A 16,836-nucleotide genomic window follows, 5' to 3' on the forward strand; every position below is an offset into this window, starting at 1 on the left:
TTGACTTTTAAATCCCTTCATTGTTGGTTCCCACCTACCTTCAAACTCATTATCCTTATGCTTTTTCCAACACTTTTGATAGACAGATTGGTCTTCTTGCTATTCCCCAATCATAACAACTAATCTCCCATCTACATACTTTTTTGCTCACTGTCCCCCATGCCTAAAAGTTTTTTCTCCTTGCTAAATCTGCTTTTTTAGAATTTCTTGTTTCTTTCAAAGTTCAGCTGAAATGTCACTTTGAGCATGAAACTTTTCTTGATTGCCCAGCTTCTACAGTCTTCCTCACAAAATTATCCCATGTTTATTTTTTTTCTCCCCAGACTGACCCAAATGCAAGATGTGTTTCTTTTTAAATTTTGTATCTCTCCAGCACTTAGCACAGTGCCAGGCCCATGGTAGGTGTACATGCAGATTAATTGATAATCTTCACCCGGAAGGAGACAGGCAAAAAAATGCATTGAGCACCTACTTTATGCCATGTACTATTTACTGTTAGAAAAAAAAAAAAAAAAAAAAAAAAGAAGTCCTTCAGTTTTAAATTGATATATAGCATAGTGCAGGTGCCAAATTTTGTCAAGTTAAGTTCAAATGCCTTAGTACCTGTGTGATCTTGGGGAAGTTACTTAATCTTTGGGGACTTTATTCTTCTCATCTGAAAAAATGAGAGGCATTAGATGAAATAAATTCTAAGGTCTGATTCCATGGTATTTTCCAGTATTCCAGAGTCCACAGAGATACAATCAATATTTCATTATTGATCAGCTTATATCAAGTATAAAGAAATTTTTTAAAATTCTTAAGTTTCCTTTCAGGAACAGCTAAATGATGTCGTGGATAGAGTACTGGCCCTGGAGTCAGGAGGACCTGAATTCAAATTTGATCTCAGACACTTAACACTTACTAGCTGTGTGACTCTGGGCAAGTCACTTAATCCCAATTGCTTCCCAAAACAAACAGGAGAAATACCATTAAATTATTTTAAATATTGTTATAATAATTTTAATAAACATAATTTTAAATATATTTATGATAAATATCAGAAATTTTCTGAGGATAGGGAAAGGCACTAGAATCCAGGAGGAAAGTCTCATATTGGAGATGTCTCTTAAACCAAATTGTGAAAGAAGCTTGGAATTCTAAGAAGCAGAAGTGAGGAAGGTCATCTTGAACACAGGGCTAGTCAGTGTGAATATAGGTAAATGGACTATGGAGCAAAATATGTGAAGAACATCAAGGTTTTGGGCTAATATAACCAACAGTTCTCTCAATTTTTTGTTTTACATATTTTTGCAAATCACTTTAATATATGACATTTAAAACTCCTGTTAAGAGCTAAGGAGCAGGTTGCAGACCACTTGAATTACTGAACTTCATCAGTAGAAATAGTTTCTAAAAGTCCTCCACAGTACCAAAATCACTAATTTGTAACAATTTTTAAAATTGTGTTAGATGGATTCATGTCCAACAAATAGACCAATCCTCTGTTTTGTTTTTATTTTTTCCCAGTGCAATATGTCAAAAGAAAGTGTAAATGATGTGAGTATTTTTTTAACTTAATTCTGTTGCCATTCAACAGTACAGGCTTTTGGAAAATTCTGAAAAGAGTATGACAAGAGCCTTCTTTCCAAACATCAATGAATGCCAATAGAGTTTGAAGCATTGTAAAAGCCAAAGCTTTAGACATTGTTCCATACCCACTGGGTTGACAATCTAAATCTTTTTGTATCTTTCCAAATTTATCTAGTATGTTTGAATTTCTTAAGAATTAGAAAAGAGCCTAAAATAGAAGTATAACATCACCTTGGAACCATGAATTAATTCGTCTTGCTTTCTGTTGTGGTCATATTTTCTCTAGTTCTTGTCCTTCACCATGGATTAAGTAAGAGGACATAAGCTTGATTTATAGTGTGAGGTATAAAGAAATAGAATTGAGGAGCAAATGTTAAGAATGGCATCACTCATTTCCTAGCCATCTCACCCCAATGAAGGTGAAAGCTCCTTTGAGGATAGGGACTAATTTGTTTTTTGTATTTGTATACATGGGATTTAATGTGAAATTTTGGAGATCATTAAGTAACCAATTCAACCAACAAATATTTATTTAAAGCTCTGGTACAATGAGAATATTAAAATAATTATTTTTAAAACTCTTGAATTGCATATTTTAATATATATTTGATTACTTGCTGTCTAAGGGAGGAGGAAAGGAGGGAGAACACAAGGTTTTGATTGTTGAAGGCTATCTTTTCATGTATTTTGAAAATGAAAAGATAGTATTAAAAAAATTTTTTTAAGATTTCTTCCTTCTTTTGCTTGAGGAAGTAGAGAGGGAATAGGGAATTGAGATGAAAGATGCATTTATTTATTCAACATTCAACAAATAGTGTTTCATGCAAGATTCTAAAATGGTTATATTTAAACCTGGTCTCTACTTCATGAAGTTTGAGACTGAGTAAAACAATATATATATATGAATATATGAAACCTGGGATGAGCAGGTGTTCTGGCATGAACTTAACTCACACCAGTTCCCTCATAATTTAGTTTCATATTTGAACAACATAAGACACACATAGGTCATTATATAATTAACAAAAGATTTACTAAATCATAGAAGGAAAAGGAGATTCAACAATGATTAGCATTGAGAACACTTTAATTTGGCTGCATGGAAGACTCTTTGCCTGAATTGCTATAACCTTCTACCAGCCAAGTATCAGCCCCTGAAGCTTCTTGAGGTTGTTTTATACTTAGGTGTCAAATAAGTAATGGTATAGCCTAAGCTTTTATCCTCTGGGCTAACCAAGTTTCAATGATGATTTCAACACCTTTTGAGGAAAACTAGACTAATTTACATGGAGAAAGAGGAGATAGATTCTACTATATACTACTACTATTGAATAGAAAGTACTATGATCATAAAATCAGAATTCTGGGGTTCAAGTTTTGCCTTTGGTACTTGCTACCTTCCTGACCTCCGCAAGTCACTTAATCTCCCTAAGGCTTTGCTAAAATACATTCAATGAAATAGGTGAATTTCATCTATATCTGATGAAAAACCCAGAACTAAACAAAAAATTTCATCTCCAAATATAGGACTCAAGAGAAACCTAAAAAGGTAATTTTTACATGGCTTCTGAGGTTCCTTCCAATTCCAGAACTATGGTTCTATAATCCTATGAAATGCTTTATAAGTGTATGAGATTTTATCTTAATTTTGAAGATTGGATAGGATTTCCACAGAAGAAGGGAAGAGGACAGAACAATCCAGATAGAAGAAAAGACATGTGTAAAGGTCAAAAAATAGAGAAGAACATGGATATTATAGGATCAAAGAGTTAATCTGACTAGAAAAGTAATTGTTGCATAGGGGACTGGTACAAGATAAGTTTGGAATGTGAGGTAGAGACAAAGGATGGACTGTATCTTGAAGGTAATGGAGAGTCACTGTAATCTTTCACATTGAAGAAGAGAAGAGAGTAGAAAAGGGCTAAGAAACTTGGTGAAAACATTTCATATCAAACATCTGCAACCAATTCATTTTTCTCCAGAGATGAGCTAATTGTAGTTCAGGAAAGAAGGGACTAAGGATAATGAAATTTCGATAATTAAAATCTATTGTTGCCTTCACAAGATATTCTTGAAAATAATTTGGGAACAGTGTTCAAGGTGAAATTGAAGAGCAAGAGAAGAGAAAACAGGGAAATTATGTGAAATTTATTGTAATATTCTAAAAATAGAGTTTTAAGAATGAGAATAGAAATAAGAGAATAGGTTTAAGGAATATTAGAGAGAGAATCCACAAAACTTGGTGACTGATTTGAATACAAGGAATGGGAAGAGTCATGAGATTTTGAAGCTTTTAAGAGGAGAATTATTGGACTGATATTAATTGAAATAGAGAAGTAAGCAAAGATGTTGATATGAAAGAAAAATTACATATCGGGTACTGCTTCCTTTTTATTACCATGGCTATTAACCTGATCTATAACTCATCACTTCACACTAAGATGATTGAAATTAGTTTCGTAACTCTTCTCTCCTTCCTCTAGTGCCTTCATTTATATACAAGGATATCCTCTTGTCAACCACATCAAGTCTAGAACTTTTAGCTAATTTTAAAGTTTTCTCTCAGCTCTATTCATTTGATTATTTTATTCTCCTAAATTGGAATGCTTGGCTATTTCTTCTCCATCCAATCATATCTTTGAAAACACATCTCACAACTGACTTTAGGTGGAGAGATGAGTAATCTCTCCTGTGAATTTCCCACCATTAATAGTAAATATTTTCTAAGTTGATAAGTATGAAAATATGATCTACATAGAAAATTTACCCTAATGAGATTTATTAATGGATATAGTTTACAGCTATTCAGATCTTGGATAAAGAAGCAAAAATTAAAGACAAATATATTGTGGTTTTCTCCCAGGTGTTTTTAGAGCAGAGAATGCATTTTTTCAGGCCTGTAATGAGAGTCTCATGCCATTCATGTGTGCCAAGCAAATGAATTTTACACTTCATTGAGGATAAGTAATTAAGTCTCAAGGATTACTGGTGAATTGATTGACTCAGGATATTCTGGACCTTCTCTTTGTGCTGACTCTAATCAAAAAAAAAAAAAAAAAAGTGGGAAGGAATCAAACTGTCATTTATTTTCAGAGGGAGAAATTTGAGCTCACACAAGAGACTAGAGTCCTAAATTTGATGAGGAAAATAAAGAACACTGCATTTTCACATTTCTTAGCCACTAACGGAAACTTGCATTAAAGTTGCATGTGCCCTATCCATACAGCCTCAAAGGTATCATAGTCAAGTGGACTCAAGTGGAGTCAAGGTATAGACCTATTCTCCTATGTAAGAATACCGCACCCTGAGTTCCCAGTCCCCCAGTTCGTGGACCTAAGTCTGGAAAGGGAGTGATATAGGCTTTCATCTGAGAGATAACAGCAGTGAAGAAAAGAAATCAGCCCTCTAGTTCCTCTTGTAAAGTACTTTTAAAGTCTTTAAAGGACTATATGAATAGGAGGTATCATTACGATAATCGTATTGATTATAATGATTATGTCAACTCCCTCTCTACTGAAACTTTATTTCATATTTGTTGGAATGTTTTTATCCTATGTTGGAAGCATTTAAGTCCTGTACCATACTATGTCATTTGGAATTCTCTGTCCTTACCTCTGGCTTCCTTTAAACTCTGTTCAAATCCTACTTTCTGCAGACACTAGTGTTCCCTCCTACTCTAGAATTTGCCTATCATCTACTTTCTCTCTCTCTCTCTCTTATAGGAAGAAAGGGATTTAATGATTTTGGGATGAGGAGGAACTGTTATAGTCATAGAGGACTGTAGAGAGCTGTCGTCTCTAGAAGCTGCTGGATCACTCTCTGGGAAGAGATCTGCTGTGTCTACTCAAATCTTTCAGACAGATTCTTCTTCCTGTAGTGAACCGTTGTCTCCATGTAGTTGCTGTTAACTCTTGTCCAGAGAAGCGACTTCCCTTCCTGCAGAGAGCCCCGTCAGGCCTGATGCAATGCAGACACTTCTCCTTGAATCCTGGCTCTGAATCTCCTCCAGCTCTTATCCTTCTCCAGGCAGACTCACTTTCCAGGCCCACTGTTGCTTTTTATCCTCCCAGAGAATGGGCGTGGGATAATGCAAGGGCTTCTGGGAAGAACCACCTCAGCCAATGAGCTTGCTCCTTCTATCAAGTCAACCTGAGTTCTCACCTTGTAATTGTCCAGAAAACCTGAATTCTCACCTTGTCACTGTCCAGACAACCTGAGTTCTCACTTAGTAATCCTAACAGAGGACTACCAGCACAGAGACGGAGATGGTGTGATGTAAAAGGATAAATAAGTATAAAGATTAATTCCAGGAAATTCAGTTGATTGAAGTTTTAGAGAATGATTAGACAATGAAGTATTTGGACGCTTTGAAAGATATCTTACTCAATCAAAAAGGATATATATTTTTAATTGCATGGTTGACCACTTGGGTATTGCCTTTAAATGTACTTTGGGATAGAAGGCACTCTAAAGAAATTCAAATTTGATTGTTCACTTCAAGTGTCAATTTGAGCTTATTATAACATCTGCAAGATTGTGAAGTTCTTATATTGGGAACCCAAAAGGAAAAAAAAAAAAAAAAAAAAAAAAAAACCTGAATCACTGCTTGGCAGAAAGAAAAGCTCATTTGCAATTGAGTTGCATGGAATGACTTTAACCCATGTGCTTTTGCTTCCTCAAAAACCACTTGCACATCATTAGGAAAATGGCCTTTGTTAACCAAATTGAAAGACTGAAAGGTACCTGGAAAAGCAAACATTTAGAGAACTCTAAAATCACTTCCTGTCTTGGAGAATATTGACTTTTTTTTATAATCCCCAGTGTTTGAGGGAAAAGCTTTCTCAATTCAGGATCCAAACATTAGTTTTCCTCAAGGTAAAATAAAACTAATTAAGCTTTTGCCCAGCCTAGTTATCTACATTATCACATCTCAGTGAGTTACCCTGACCTATTGTTTTACCTGCTTTCTCCACCAGATTTGCTAAAGTCACTACTGTAAGAAGAGATCTTGGCGAACAACACAGTGAACTCCACCTTTTACCATCTATTCCAGCCAGTAATTTGGGATATTTTGGGCTATGAACAATAGGATGCTTGGCTGGCTGAACCTCTCTTGGATAAAGCCACAATATTGCTTGAGGGAGATATTTAATGAGGACTAGCAAATGCATGAACTTTTGGCAAAGGTCTAACTTGGTATAAACATGGGAATCCATCAAAAGTTACTTCTATAAATGGAAAATATGTCTTAACAATAATCCTAAAGACACAGACACAGAAGAATGCCTGAAAACAGGATGGAATCATACTACATCTCCTGAGCCCAGTTGGCTAAGCATAAGACCATGCAGACTTTCTTTCCAATTCCAAATCAAGGGAAGGAAGAGAGAGAGACAGTGAGACAGAGACAGACTCTGTCTCCTCTGCTCCTCAAAGCATCTATGCTGATGGATTACCCATGAGAATAGACCTGAAGAGAGAAAGGAGGAAAAAATCTGGTGTCTTCTATTCTTCCTGCAAAGAAGTCCTGAAGACAATGGAGAGATGATAGCTTTTGTTCTCCAGGAAAGACAAGGGAAGAGAAATAAAGAAAAAGGAAACCTCAAAAAGCCTGTGCATGCTTTATTTCTGTTCTGATTAGGTAAGAGGAAGGAAGGAAATGAACATTTATAAAGCACCTACTATTGTGCCAGCACTGTACTACTAAGCATCTTTTACAAACATTGTTATTTAATAATCATAACAATTCTATGAGGTAGGTGCTGTTATAGTTCCCACTTTACAGTTGAGGGAACCAAGGCAAACAAAGGTTAAATTGTTTTTTTCAATGTCACTCAGTAAGGAATTATCTGAGGGTAATTTGAACTCAAGTCTTCTTCATTTTGGACCCAACACGATATACTGTGGAAATATGGTATCAGCTGCCTCAATACCAGCTGCTCACCAAGGTCTGGGTTTCATTTGTGGAAGGAACAGGACAACCAGCATCACAATGTGCCATTTAAAAAATCGCAATTAAAGGTGAGGGAGAAGGTGGGAATGGTTCTATTTAACCTTTTTCCCTATCATTTTTAAGCCTCAGTCTTCCAGCAAAGTGGCTATAGGATACAGCTAGCCTTGCTGTCTTGATCTGGACAGATACTTCACTGAGCCAACCAAGACATTTCCTTTCAACTAAATTGTCCTTGAGTATGCACTCTAGAAAGTAGTTCAAGTAATGTTATAAATGAGTTCCACAGGCCAGTTGGAATCCAGTTATGTTACTGCCTATTTGGGCAAATATTGGTATCTAAGGCTAATGTTGAGGAGGACTTACTACTATACTAGAGGGGCAGCTAAGAAGTACAGTGGATATATTTTGCAGACCTGGAGTCAGGAAATCCTGAGTTTAAACCTAGCCTCCAAAACTTACTAGCTCTGGCCAAGTCACTTAACCCTGTTTACCTCAGTTTCCTCATCTGTAAAATGAGCTGGAGAAGGAAATGACAAACCGCTCCAGTATCTTTGCCAAGAAAATATGGAATGAAGTCATAGAGTCAGATAAGACTGAAAGAACTGAACAACAATAAATTATTTGAAATCAAGAACTATTGTCCAATCTGTCTTTCTACAGAAATTTTTCCACAGATTCCATCTTCTATATGTGTTAAACTCTCTATGGCAAAGGTTTCAGTCCTTTTGGGGGGGGAGGAGGGGGGAAGAATCATCTGTCCCTCTGGCAGTCTAGCAAAACCTAAAGATCTCTTCTCAGAATGTTTTAAATGGATAAAATAAAATCCATAGGATTACAATGGAAATCAATTCTAGCAGTTATCAAATATTTTTCTATTTTTTTAATTTAACTAAATACAGAATCAAAATATTGATTATCAAAATAATTTTTCTTGTAGAAAAAAGAAAAACAGAAAAGGAAAACTTAAAAATATTTATGATGTGTCTAGCAGAACATCAGGTGGGATTCAAAATATAAAACAATAAATTTTCATTTCAAGAAACCATATACAATAATAGAAGAAATCAATATTCACAAATATCCATCTTTTCTTTGGTTCCTTAAAGGTAATTATTATTCTTTTGTTCTCTGCTGAGCACTTTTTATTCTTTTTTTCCCCTTTCATGTCCCTTTCTCCAAGCAGGCTACAATTAAACACAGATAAATTTATATAAACATACACGCACATACATAAATACACACATTCACATCCACCCATAGCACCACACAATATATAGATATAGATATAGATACACGTATACATAGACCTACATGCATGCATACCCACATATACTCAGACACATATATATGCATATGCATTTACCCATATGTAAACATGCATCTAAAACAATAAGGTTGATGTCGATTTCATTCTTGATTAAATCTTTAACTTTGATTTTGTCTAAGATCAATGATTACTAGCCTTACTTTTTTTTCTAGTAAATTCTAGTTCTGATCACTGTTGTAGTGTTTCTGTATAAACTTATTTTCCTATCCATGCTAGTTCTTCTTTAATTCTGCTCTTTAAACATTCCTTGCTATTACTTAACTTCCCCCCACCCATGGATCCCTCCTTTATTTTCTTCTCCCATTCTCTCCTTTTCTCTTTATCCCATCCCATTAAACTGCACACTTTGTCTCACTATCACGAAAATTGAGAAAGTACATGGACCTAAGAATCCCTATCTAAAGCCTGCTTTTTAGCACTTCCATCCAAGGTTGAATACAACATCATACTAGCTACATTCTAAATTCTGCACAAAATCCGACAGCCACAGGAATTACCTCTCCTTGCAAGGGACAAAACAATTCTGATTAAGGAGTTCCATCTCCATTAATAACAGAAAGATGCTTCCTCAATGCAGTCACGTATCTCCATTGCTGCCCATCTTTTCAGTCTGAGCTGAGGGAATAATTATTATTTCTCCCCCTTCTAAATAGATATGAGTTGTCTGCTAATATTCAATTGCTTGGGGGGATAAATATATAGGGACTTTCCTACTTTTATTTTCCTCAGAGCTCCTAGAGTTGGCTAGGCAGCATAGTCTAATGAGTGCCAGAGTCTGGCATTTATTAGTTGTGTAACATTGGGCAAGTCATGTTTTCCCTCAGTTTCCCCATATATTTAATGGAGACAATACATCTGCCTCCCAAGGTTTTTGCGGGAATAAAATAATTGTAAAATGTTTAGCACAGTGATTGGCACAATAGCACAATGGTACTCTGTGATGGTACAGAGAAAAAACCAGGCCCAACCTGATTTAGATTTTCCCCAATTCAGAAACAATTCATTATCTGGGGCTCCACTAAATAATGAAAGTGAACACTTAACTCCTTGATTTTTAGTTGTCCATTTCAACTCAATTGTCTCATGCCCTGGGAAGATATTTCTTCTTCCCTTTTATATCTCTAGACTCCCACTCAGATGCCAATCACAAAACTAAAAAGCCATGATTTTGAAGAAATTAGATTTAGGTAGCTTTGTTTTGTTTAGACTCCTTTAGGATTATAAGCAAGGATGTGTTAGAACAAGCTCCTACCTCAAGATAATTCATTGTTAAATTTTCAAGATGAGGATTTTATAGGCAAATACTACAAATCGGGTCTTCACAATTTTATTATTTAGGCTAAAAAATAGTAATGGAGAAAATGTCAATAATGCAGCCTATTAAAGAGAGAGAAAGAAAGAGAAGAAGGAGATGGGGAGGAGAGAGAGAGGCAGAGACAGAGAGATGGAGGGAGGGAGGGAGGAAGGCAGGCAGGGAGGGAGGCAGGGAAAGAGGAAAGAAGGAAAGAAGGGATGGAAGGAAGGAAGGAAGGAAGGAAGGAAGGAAGGAAGGAAGGAAGGAAGGAAGGAAGGAAGGAAGGAAGGAAGGAAGGAAGGAAGGAAGGAAGGAAGGAAGGAAGGAAGGAAGGAAGGAAGGAAGGAAGGAAGGAAGGAAGGAAGGAAGGAAGGGGAGATGGGAGGAAGAAGAAGGAAGAAAGAAAGGAAGGGAGGGAGGAAGGAAGAAAGGGAGGAAGGGAGGGAGGAAAGGAGGGAGGAAGGGAAGAAGGAAGGAAAGAGGAAGGAATCAAGTCTCCAAGTCCACCACTTTCCCAATTGCATCAACTAAGCTAATGAGAATAGGGAGGACATAGGGAGTAAGGAAAGTCAAAAGATTGGGAGATTATTGAGGTTTAGGAGCTTCAAAATGGCTAAGAATGCAGGGCAAGCCCAGATAAGCAAAAGAGAAAGCATCAACACCCATCATTAATTGCCATTAATTGATGGTAATGGGAAACTTCATATAAAAATCTCACCTGTTTTGTCTGCCAGATGAAAAAAAAATTAAGGAAAAGAAAGGAGAGGAGATGGAGAAGAAAGGGGGGAAAGGGAAGGAGGAGGAAGAGAAGAAGAAAGGGTTGAAGAAGGAGTAAGGGAAGGAAGGAGGAGGAAAAAGGAGGAAGAGAGAAGGGAAAATTAAAGAAGGTGGGGAGGGGGAGGAAAAGGAAAATAGAAATAATGCATAAAAATATCCAGAAGGAAAAATCACAAGATCAGGATCCAGAAGGGTCCTGAAAAAAGTCATTTGTTCCTATCTTCTTCAATATGTGTACTTCAGGGAATCTATGATCTGACCCATGTTCACAACCAAAATTCATTCCTCAGTACAAGATCTGGCCAACATGCTGGAGGCCTTCCTCCAAGTCCTTTTACATTTCCTGGGTATCAGTTCAGCCATTGCATTGTTATCCTCAGATTCTTGTTATGCATTCATCCTGGATCCCTTGACATGAATACATTTTTTTTTTTTTTGGCTTGGGCAATTGGGGTTAAGTGACTTTGTCCAGGGTCACATGGCTAGGAAATATTAAGTGTTTGAGGCCGAATTTGAACTCAGATCCTCCTGACTTCAGAGCCACTGCACCATGTAGCTGTCCCAAATAATACATTTTCTAGGGAAACATCCATGACACTACTTCTTTTGCACAAAGTTCATCACTGAAAATACACGGCAAACTACTTGCATTTCCTATTCATGTCCCCATTGTATTTAGGGTCTAGAAAGATAGCAAAGAAATTTTTTTGTTGTTGTTGTTGTTGAAGAAGTCTCTAGCCTGTTTGTGTAGAAATAATAGGAATTTTCTTCTTAATACTGCAGCTCCTTTTCTTTCTTTCCTTTTAAAATGTTCCTGAAAAAACATCTCCTTCAGCTATGTTATTTTACTATGTCTATGTTACACTCTGTAATATCTGAGGTGCAATGAAGCTCATTCTCTCTACCTTTTTACAGAGATGTGGACTCAGGCTGCAAAAAGAAACACAAATTTTGGGGCAGGGCCAATATGACAATGTGCTTTGACAATGCATATTTGCTATGATTTTCTTTTAAGTGGGAGGTGAAGAAAAGGTTATTGAAGCATATTTTTAAAATTCAAGGAAAAGAATATAATGCCAGATATAATCACAGACAAGTCAAATAGCTTTGAAAATTGTAAGCTGAATTTATTACATATTTTTTAAAAACCAAAAATCCATTATTAGAGACCCACAGTTTTAGACATATTTTCTTTTCTACTGTATATATGGAAATGTCTTTTATTTGGTGTTTGTTTAAATTCAGAATTAAAAATCAACATTCTAAAGATAGGACCACACTACCAAATTTAGATATTTTCATTGTTATTTAATTGTTCTCCATATCATATATTTAAGAACTAGTTGATTTTCCCTCCAGTTCTCTTATTCTGTCCAACTACCACTGGCCTTCTCTCTTATTTGTGCCCACATCTCTATTTCCTAACCTATAATTAAGCAAGGTCCTTCTTTCTCATATATGCCTTTGACCACTGTCTCAGAAAAGAACAAAAAATCTGGAACATAGATATGACTAAAGATAAGGTCTCCCCTTTATCTAGAAGGTATTGTGTTCTAGGCTGAAAGTATACTAGACAGAGAATTCAGAAGCTTAACTTACAGTGATTTGGTCATTGCAAATTGTGTGACTGTATTTAAATCTTTTAACCTATGTCTTTTAATTTACTTTTAATAGTTTATATACTATCTGACAAATTTATGTAATATCCAACAGCAGCCAACAGAAAGCTTAGCCTACAAATCTTAAGTACATTTTAAGTTACTTCTTAAAGTAGCCATGAGGACAAAAACTTCAAAAATGTAAAGTTCAATTATAATTTTTACATAAAAGAACTGTACTCAATAGAGTAAAATGCAGTCTCAGAGGTTCCCATTCGACAAGGTGTTTCCCAGGCATGTTTGTATCTTGCAATATTTCTAGATAGATGTGACTTGAGCAATTATTGTATTTAGCATCCTTTGTTTACCAATATCAAAGAGACATATGCTTCTTCATCAGTGATTAAGGTTGAATTAAAGCTCCAAGTCCAAATGGAAAAATAGTTCTTCCAGGACCCCCCACATGCCCCAATTTAAAAAATGACATTATACTAATTATTATTATTAATTTCTTTTATTATGGGTACAAGGAATATAATAGACAAAGGGCTGAGCTTGGCATTAGGTACTTGGGTTTAAAATCCATCTCTGAAGCTTGGTAAAAGTGACCTGGGGTAAATCTACACATCTCTGGAGCTAAAATTTGTGTTGCTGGACAGAATTTCCACATCAAGAGCTCTTTATGCCAACTTAAATCTTTGACCCATGTTAAATTAGGATATGTATTCTAAAGCTTATTAAAAGAACCCCATGGACAATGTTCACTGAAGCAGGTAGACTGTTTCTTTTGAAGGCTTCATCTCAACTTCTCCAATTTTATTGTCTTAAAATTTTGTTCTTATTCCTATATTTTGCTTTACATCATTTTCATTTTAGAATATATCCCTTCCCCTGCAATATATCCCTTTTGTAACAAAGAGAGACAGAGAGAAAGAAAGGAGGGATGGGAGAGTCAGAGAGGGGGGGGGGAGGAGAGAGAGAGAGAGGAGAGAGAGAAGAGAAAGAAGGTGAGGAGGAGAAGAAGGAAAGGGGGAGAAAGGGAAGGAAGAAGGGAGATGTATAAGTTATGTCTTGTGGTACATGCAACATTACATGTCCAAGAGTCTCTTACTACTTCTGAACAGGCAAATTCTTCATTTCTTTCTGCTCTTCCATATTTCCTAGACATAAATTATAGGGGGTGGAAAGGGTAGAGGGCAGAGAGAAGAGAAGGAGGGGTGAAGAGGAAAGCAACCACAATCCCTAGTTTAAGGTGAAGAAGGCCAAGATTGCTACTTGTTTTCCCTCCCTAACACTTGGGGCTTTTCAAACTAAACAGTGCCTTTCTCCACAGGATTTAACATACCACTTCTAATCCATATGAAATGGCTGCCGGTGAGTGAGCAATATGTATTGCAAGCCACTTTGAGTAATTCGTGAAACATACTATATAAAATAATAAACAGAAAGGATTTAAACTTTTTATTGATAAACCATGGTTTTCTATTGAATAATAAAGGAAAGTATTTTATTTTGGACATTAATAATGCATAGTTTGAAAAGGAGAGGAAATAGCATGAAATGCAAACATTTAAAATTGAAACAAATAGAATGATCTTACTAAATAAATCACATCTTTGTTCTTGGAAAGAAAAAAGATCAGTCTTATTTTAAAAGTACTCTTTGCATAAGGAAAACAATTTTCCAAAGTAAAGTAGGGAGGAGTCATCATTAATGAAATTTTTCAAAGCTTCTAAAAGAAACTCAAGCAAGAGACAGTTTTCATTTTCTTTCTTCGCCTCAAAGGCACACAAGTCACACAGGACAAATACAAGAGGCCAAAAGTCTGAAAAGTCAGACAACAACTATATCCTATGGAAATTACAAAAAATTATCTAAAGGGACAATAGCATATGAAATTGCCCTCTTTGAATAATTACTCAGTATGCCTTACAGGACGATGGTAATTCTAACCTTCATGACAAACTCACTCACACAATCAAAATGATCGTTTTTTAAATAGAAAGTAACACATACCTCAATGTCATTCCTAAAAAGTATAAATTACACACTCATGCACACTTAATGCACCTTGTAACCTAATACAAAAATGCTCTTTTAAAATCGAAGTCAGAAATAGCCTAGGAAACATTCCTTTCCTTCATATTTAGATATTTTATGGCACAATATAACATAGTAGAGGGTACATTGTAGTACCCATTGATGTGACAGTTTACTGTAATACAGTTAGTAAGGAAATAGTAGTCAAAATCAAATTCACTAGCTAATGTTCTGGAGTGGTTGATGGAATATATAAGCCTTTTTCCTAATAGCCTAAAGTGACCAATTCAGCTAGTTTATTTCCAGTACAAAACAAGTCACTCTATTCTCTTATACACATATGGTATTTTAATTTGCATTATAGTTATATTGATCATGCGTTGATATGGAATGGATGAGTGCTTTGGTAAGTTGCTAAAAGTATGTTATGCTTTCTTGTTATTTTACAAATAAATCCAAAGAAAATACTTGACAAGTCTTGCCCATTTGCAAAAGAGAAGCCAAAATTGAAAGGAGAAAATATTTTGAAGTTCAACTGAAATATTAATTTATTATAAATGTCATAGAGATATTATACAATGAAATTATATGTATTCTGAACCATCCAGTACTGGCATAGGCAGTATAGTATAATGGATCTCATTTTAGACTTAGAGTCAGGAGACCTGGGTTCAAGTCATAAGGCAAACACTTTTACTAGCTGTGTGTTCTTTAAAAAGCCATTTCTTCTAATTTCCCCTATTTCTCCATCTAGAAAATGAAGTCTTAGACCATCTAAATTCATTTACAGTGGTACCAATAGACTATTAATTAGCTCCTTTGTAACAGACAATGGTTGTCTTCATATTCCCAAACCCAGAACCACAGTGGGTACTTAATTAATGCTTGAGTTAAGTCTGAGCTTTAAATTTACAATTCATTGATATTTCTTACACTATTCATCTTAAAGGGAGATTGTGAGATAAGGCATTTGTGAACCTTTAAGTATTTTAGAAATGTGAACTCTAGATACAAATAGCAGCCATTAAGCATTTATTGCTAAGCTAAATTTGATATGGAAACAATTCATTTTTCAAAGTCTCCCTGTTATGGATCAATAAAATAGGAAAGGAAAAAGTCTAAATGTGTTTTCAAGAATTGTTCTGGTTTATAAGATAGTATCAGAACATTGGGTATATGATCAGAATGATTTTACATTATTAGCCTAGGATATTTTTTTAAAAGAACTATGGTAGTAGTGCTGGTGGTTGGATGTTGTTGAGTCACTTTAGAACCTCCATGACCCGATTTGGGGCTTTCTTAGCAAAGACTGGATTGGTTTGGCATTTCCTACTCCAGATCATTTTACAGATGAGGAACTGGAACAAATAGAGGTAGGTTAATTTGTCCAGCAACACACATCTGAGATGGAATTTAAACTCAGGAAGATGATTTCCTGATTCCAAGCCCAGTGCTCTATCCACTATGCCACCTAGTTGCCCCTTAAAAGAAGTAGACTTTGATTTTTTTTTTAAATCATGTCAATATCGCAGGGATAGAATTAGTCATCCTGTTTAAGACAAAGCATAAAGAATTAATTTGATTTAGCTAAGAAAGCTGACAGTATATTGTCATTGTTAGTAAAAATACTTAATATGTTGTTATGTTCTACATTTGGACTGAGATCTTGCCTTTTGAAAGTGTGGGGTTTTTTCCTTCTTAAAGAATAAGAGTTAAATATTGTTTGCAAGCTACCAAAAGTAATATTTACCCCAAAGCAGATGCATACCAAAATTCCATGCAAGTGTGATATTTCTCAATGTATCATTAGGAAGCAGCTTGGTATTGTGGAAAGAGCTAGCTCGAGAGTCAAAGGACCACTACAGTTCAAAATTTGAATACCTTAACCAGGTCATTTCAATTTTCTGACATCAGATTCCTCCTCTATTATATGAAAAGATCAAACTTCACAGCTTCTGAGGTTCTACACTTATCTGATAGAGCTTACCTTAAAAAGTTTAAAATGAAATTTTTAAAATGATGCCTGATTGTACTTATGAAAAATGAACTGCTAAAATGAAGAAATCCAAAGGTAAAGGAACTTTTTATTTATTCCTAATTTGTGCCAATTAGTGTTTCTCAAATTCCTTTGGTGATCAATGCTAGCTCTCTGGTAGACCACTGATGGATCCAAAATGCAAGGATGGCATTTATTAGAGTCTTAGCGACTTACCTAGTCCACAAAGGGAAGAATAAAAGAGAAGAAAAAGCAAGTTAAAATTAATTTAAAATACAC

The sequence above is a fragment of the Sminthopsis crassicaudata genome, chromosome 4 (assembly GCF_048593235.1).
Source record: "Sminthopsis crassicaudata isolate SCR6 chromosome 4, ASM4859323v1, whole genome shotgun sequence".
In the NCBI taxonomy this organism is placed as follows: Eukaryota; Metazoa; Chordata; class Mammalia; order Dasyuromorphia; family Dasyuridae; genus Sminthopsis; species Sminthopsis crassicaudata.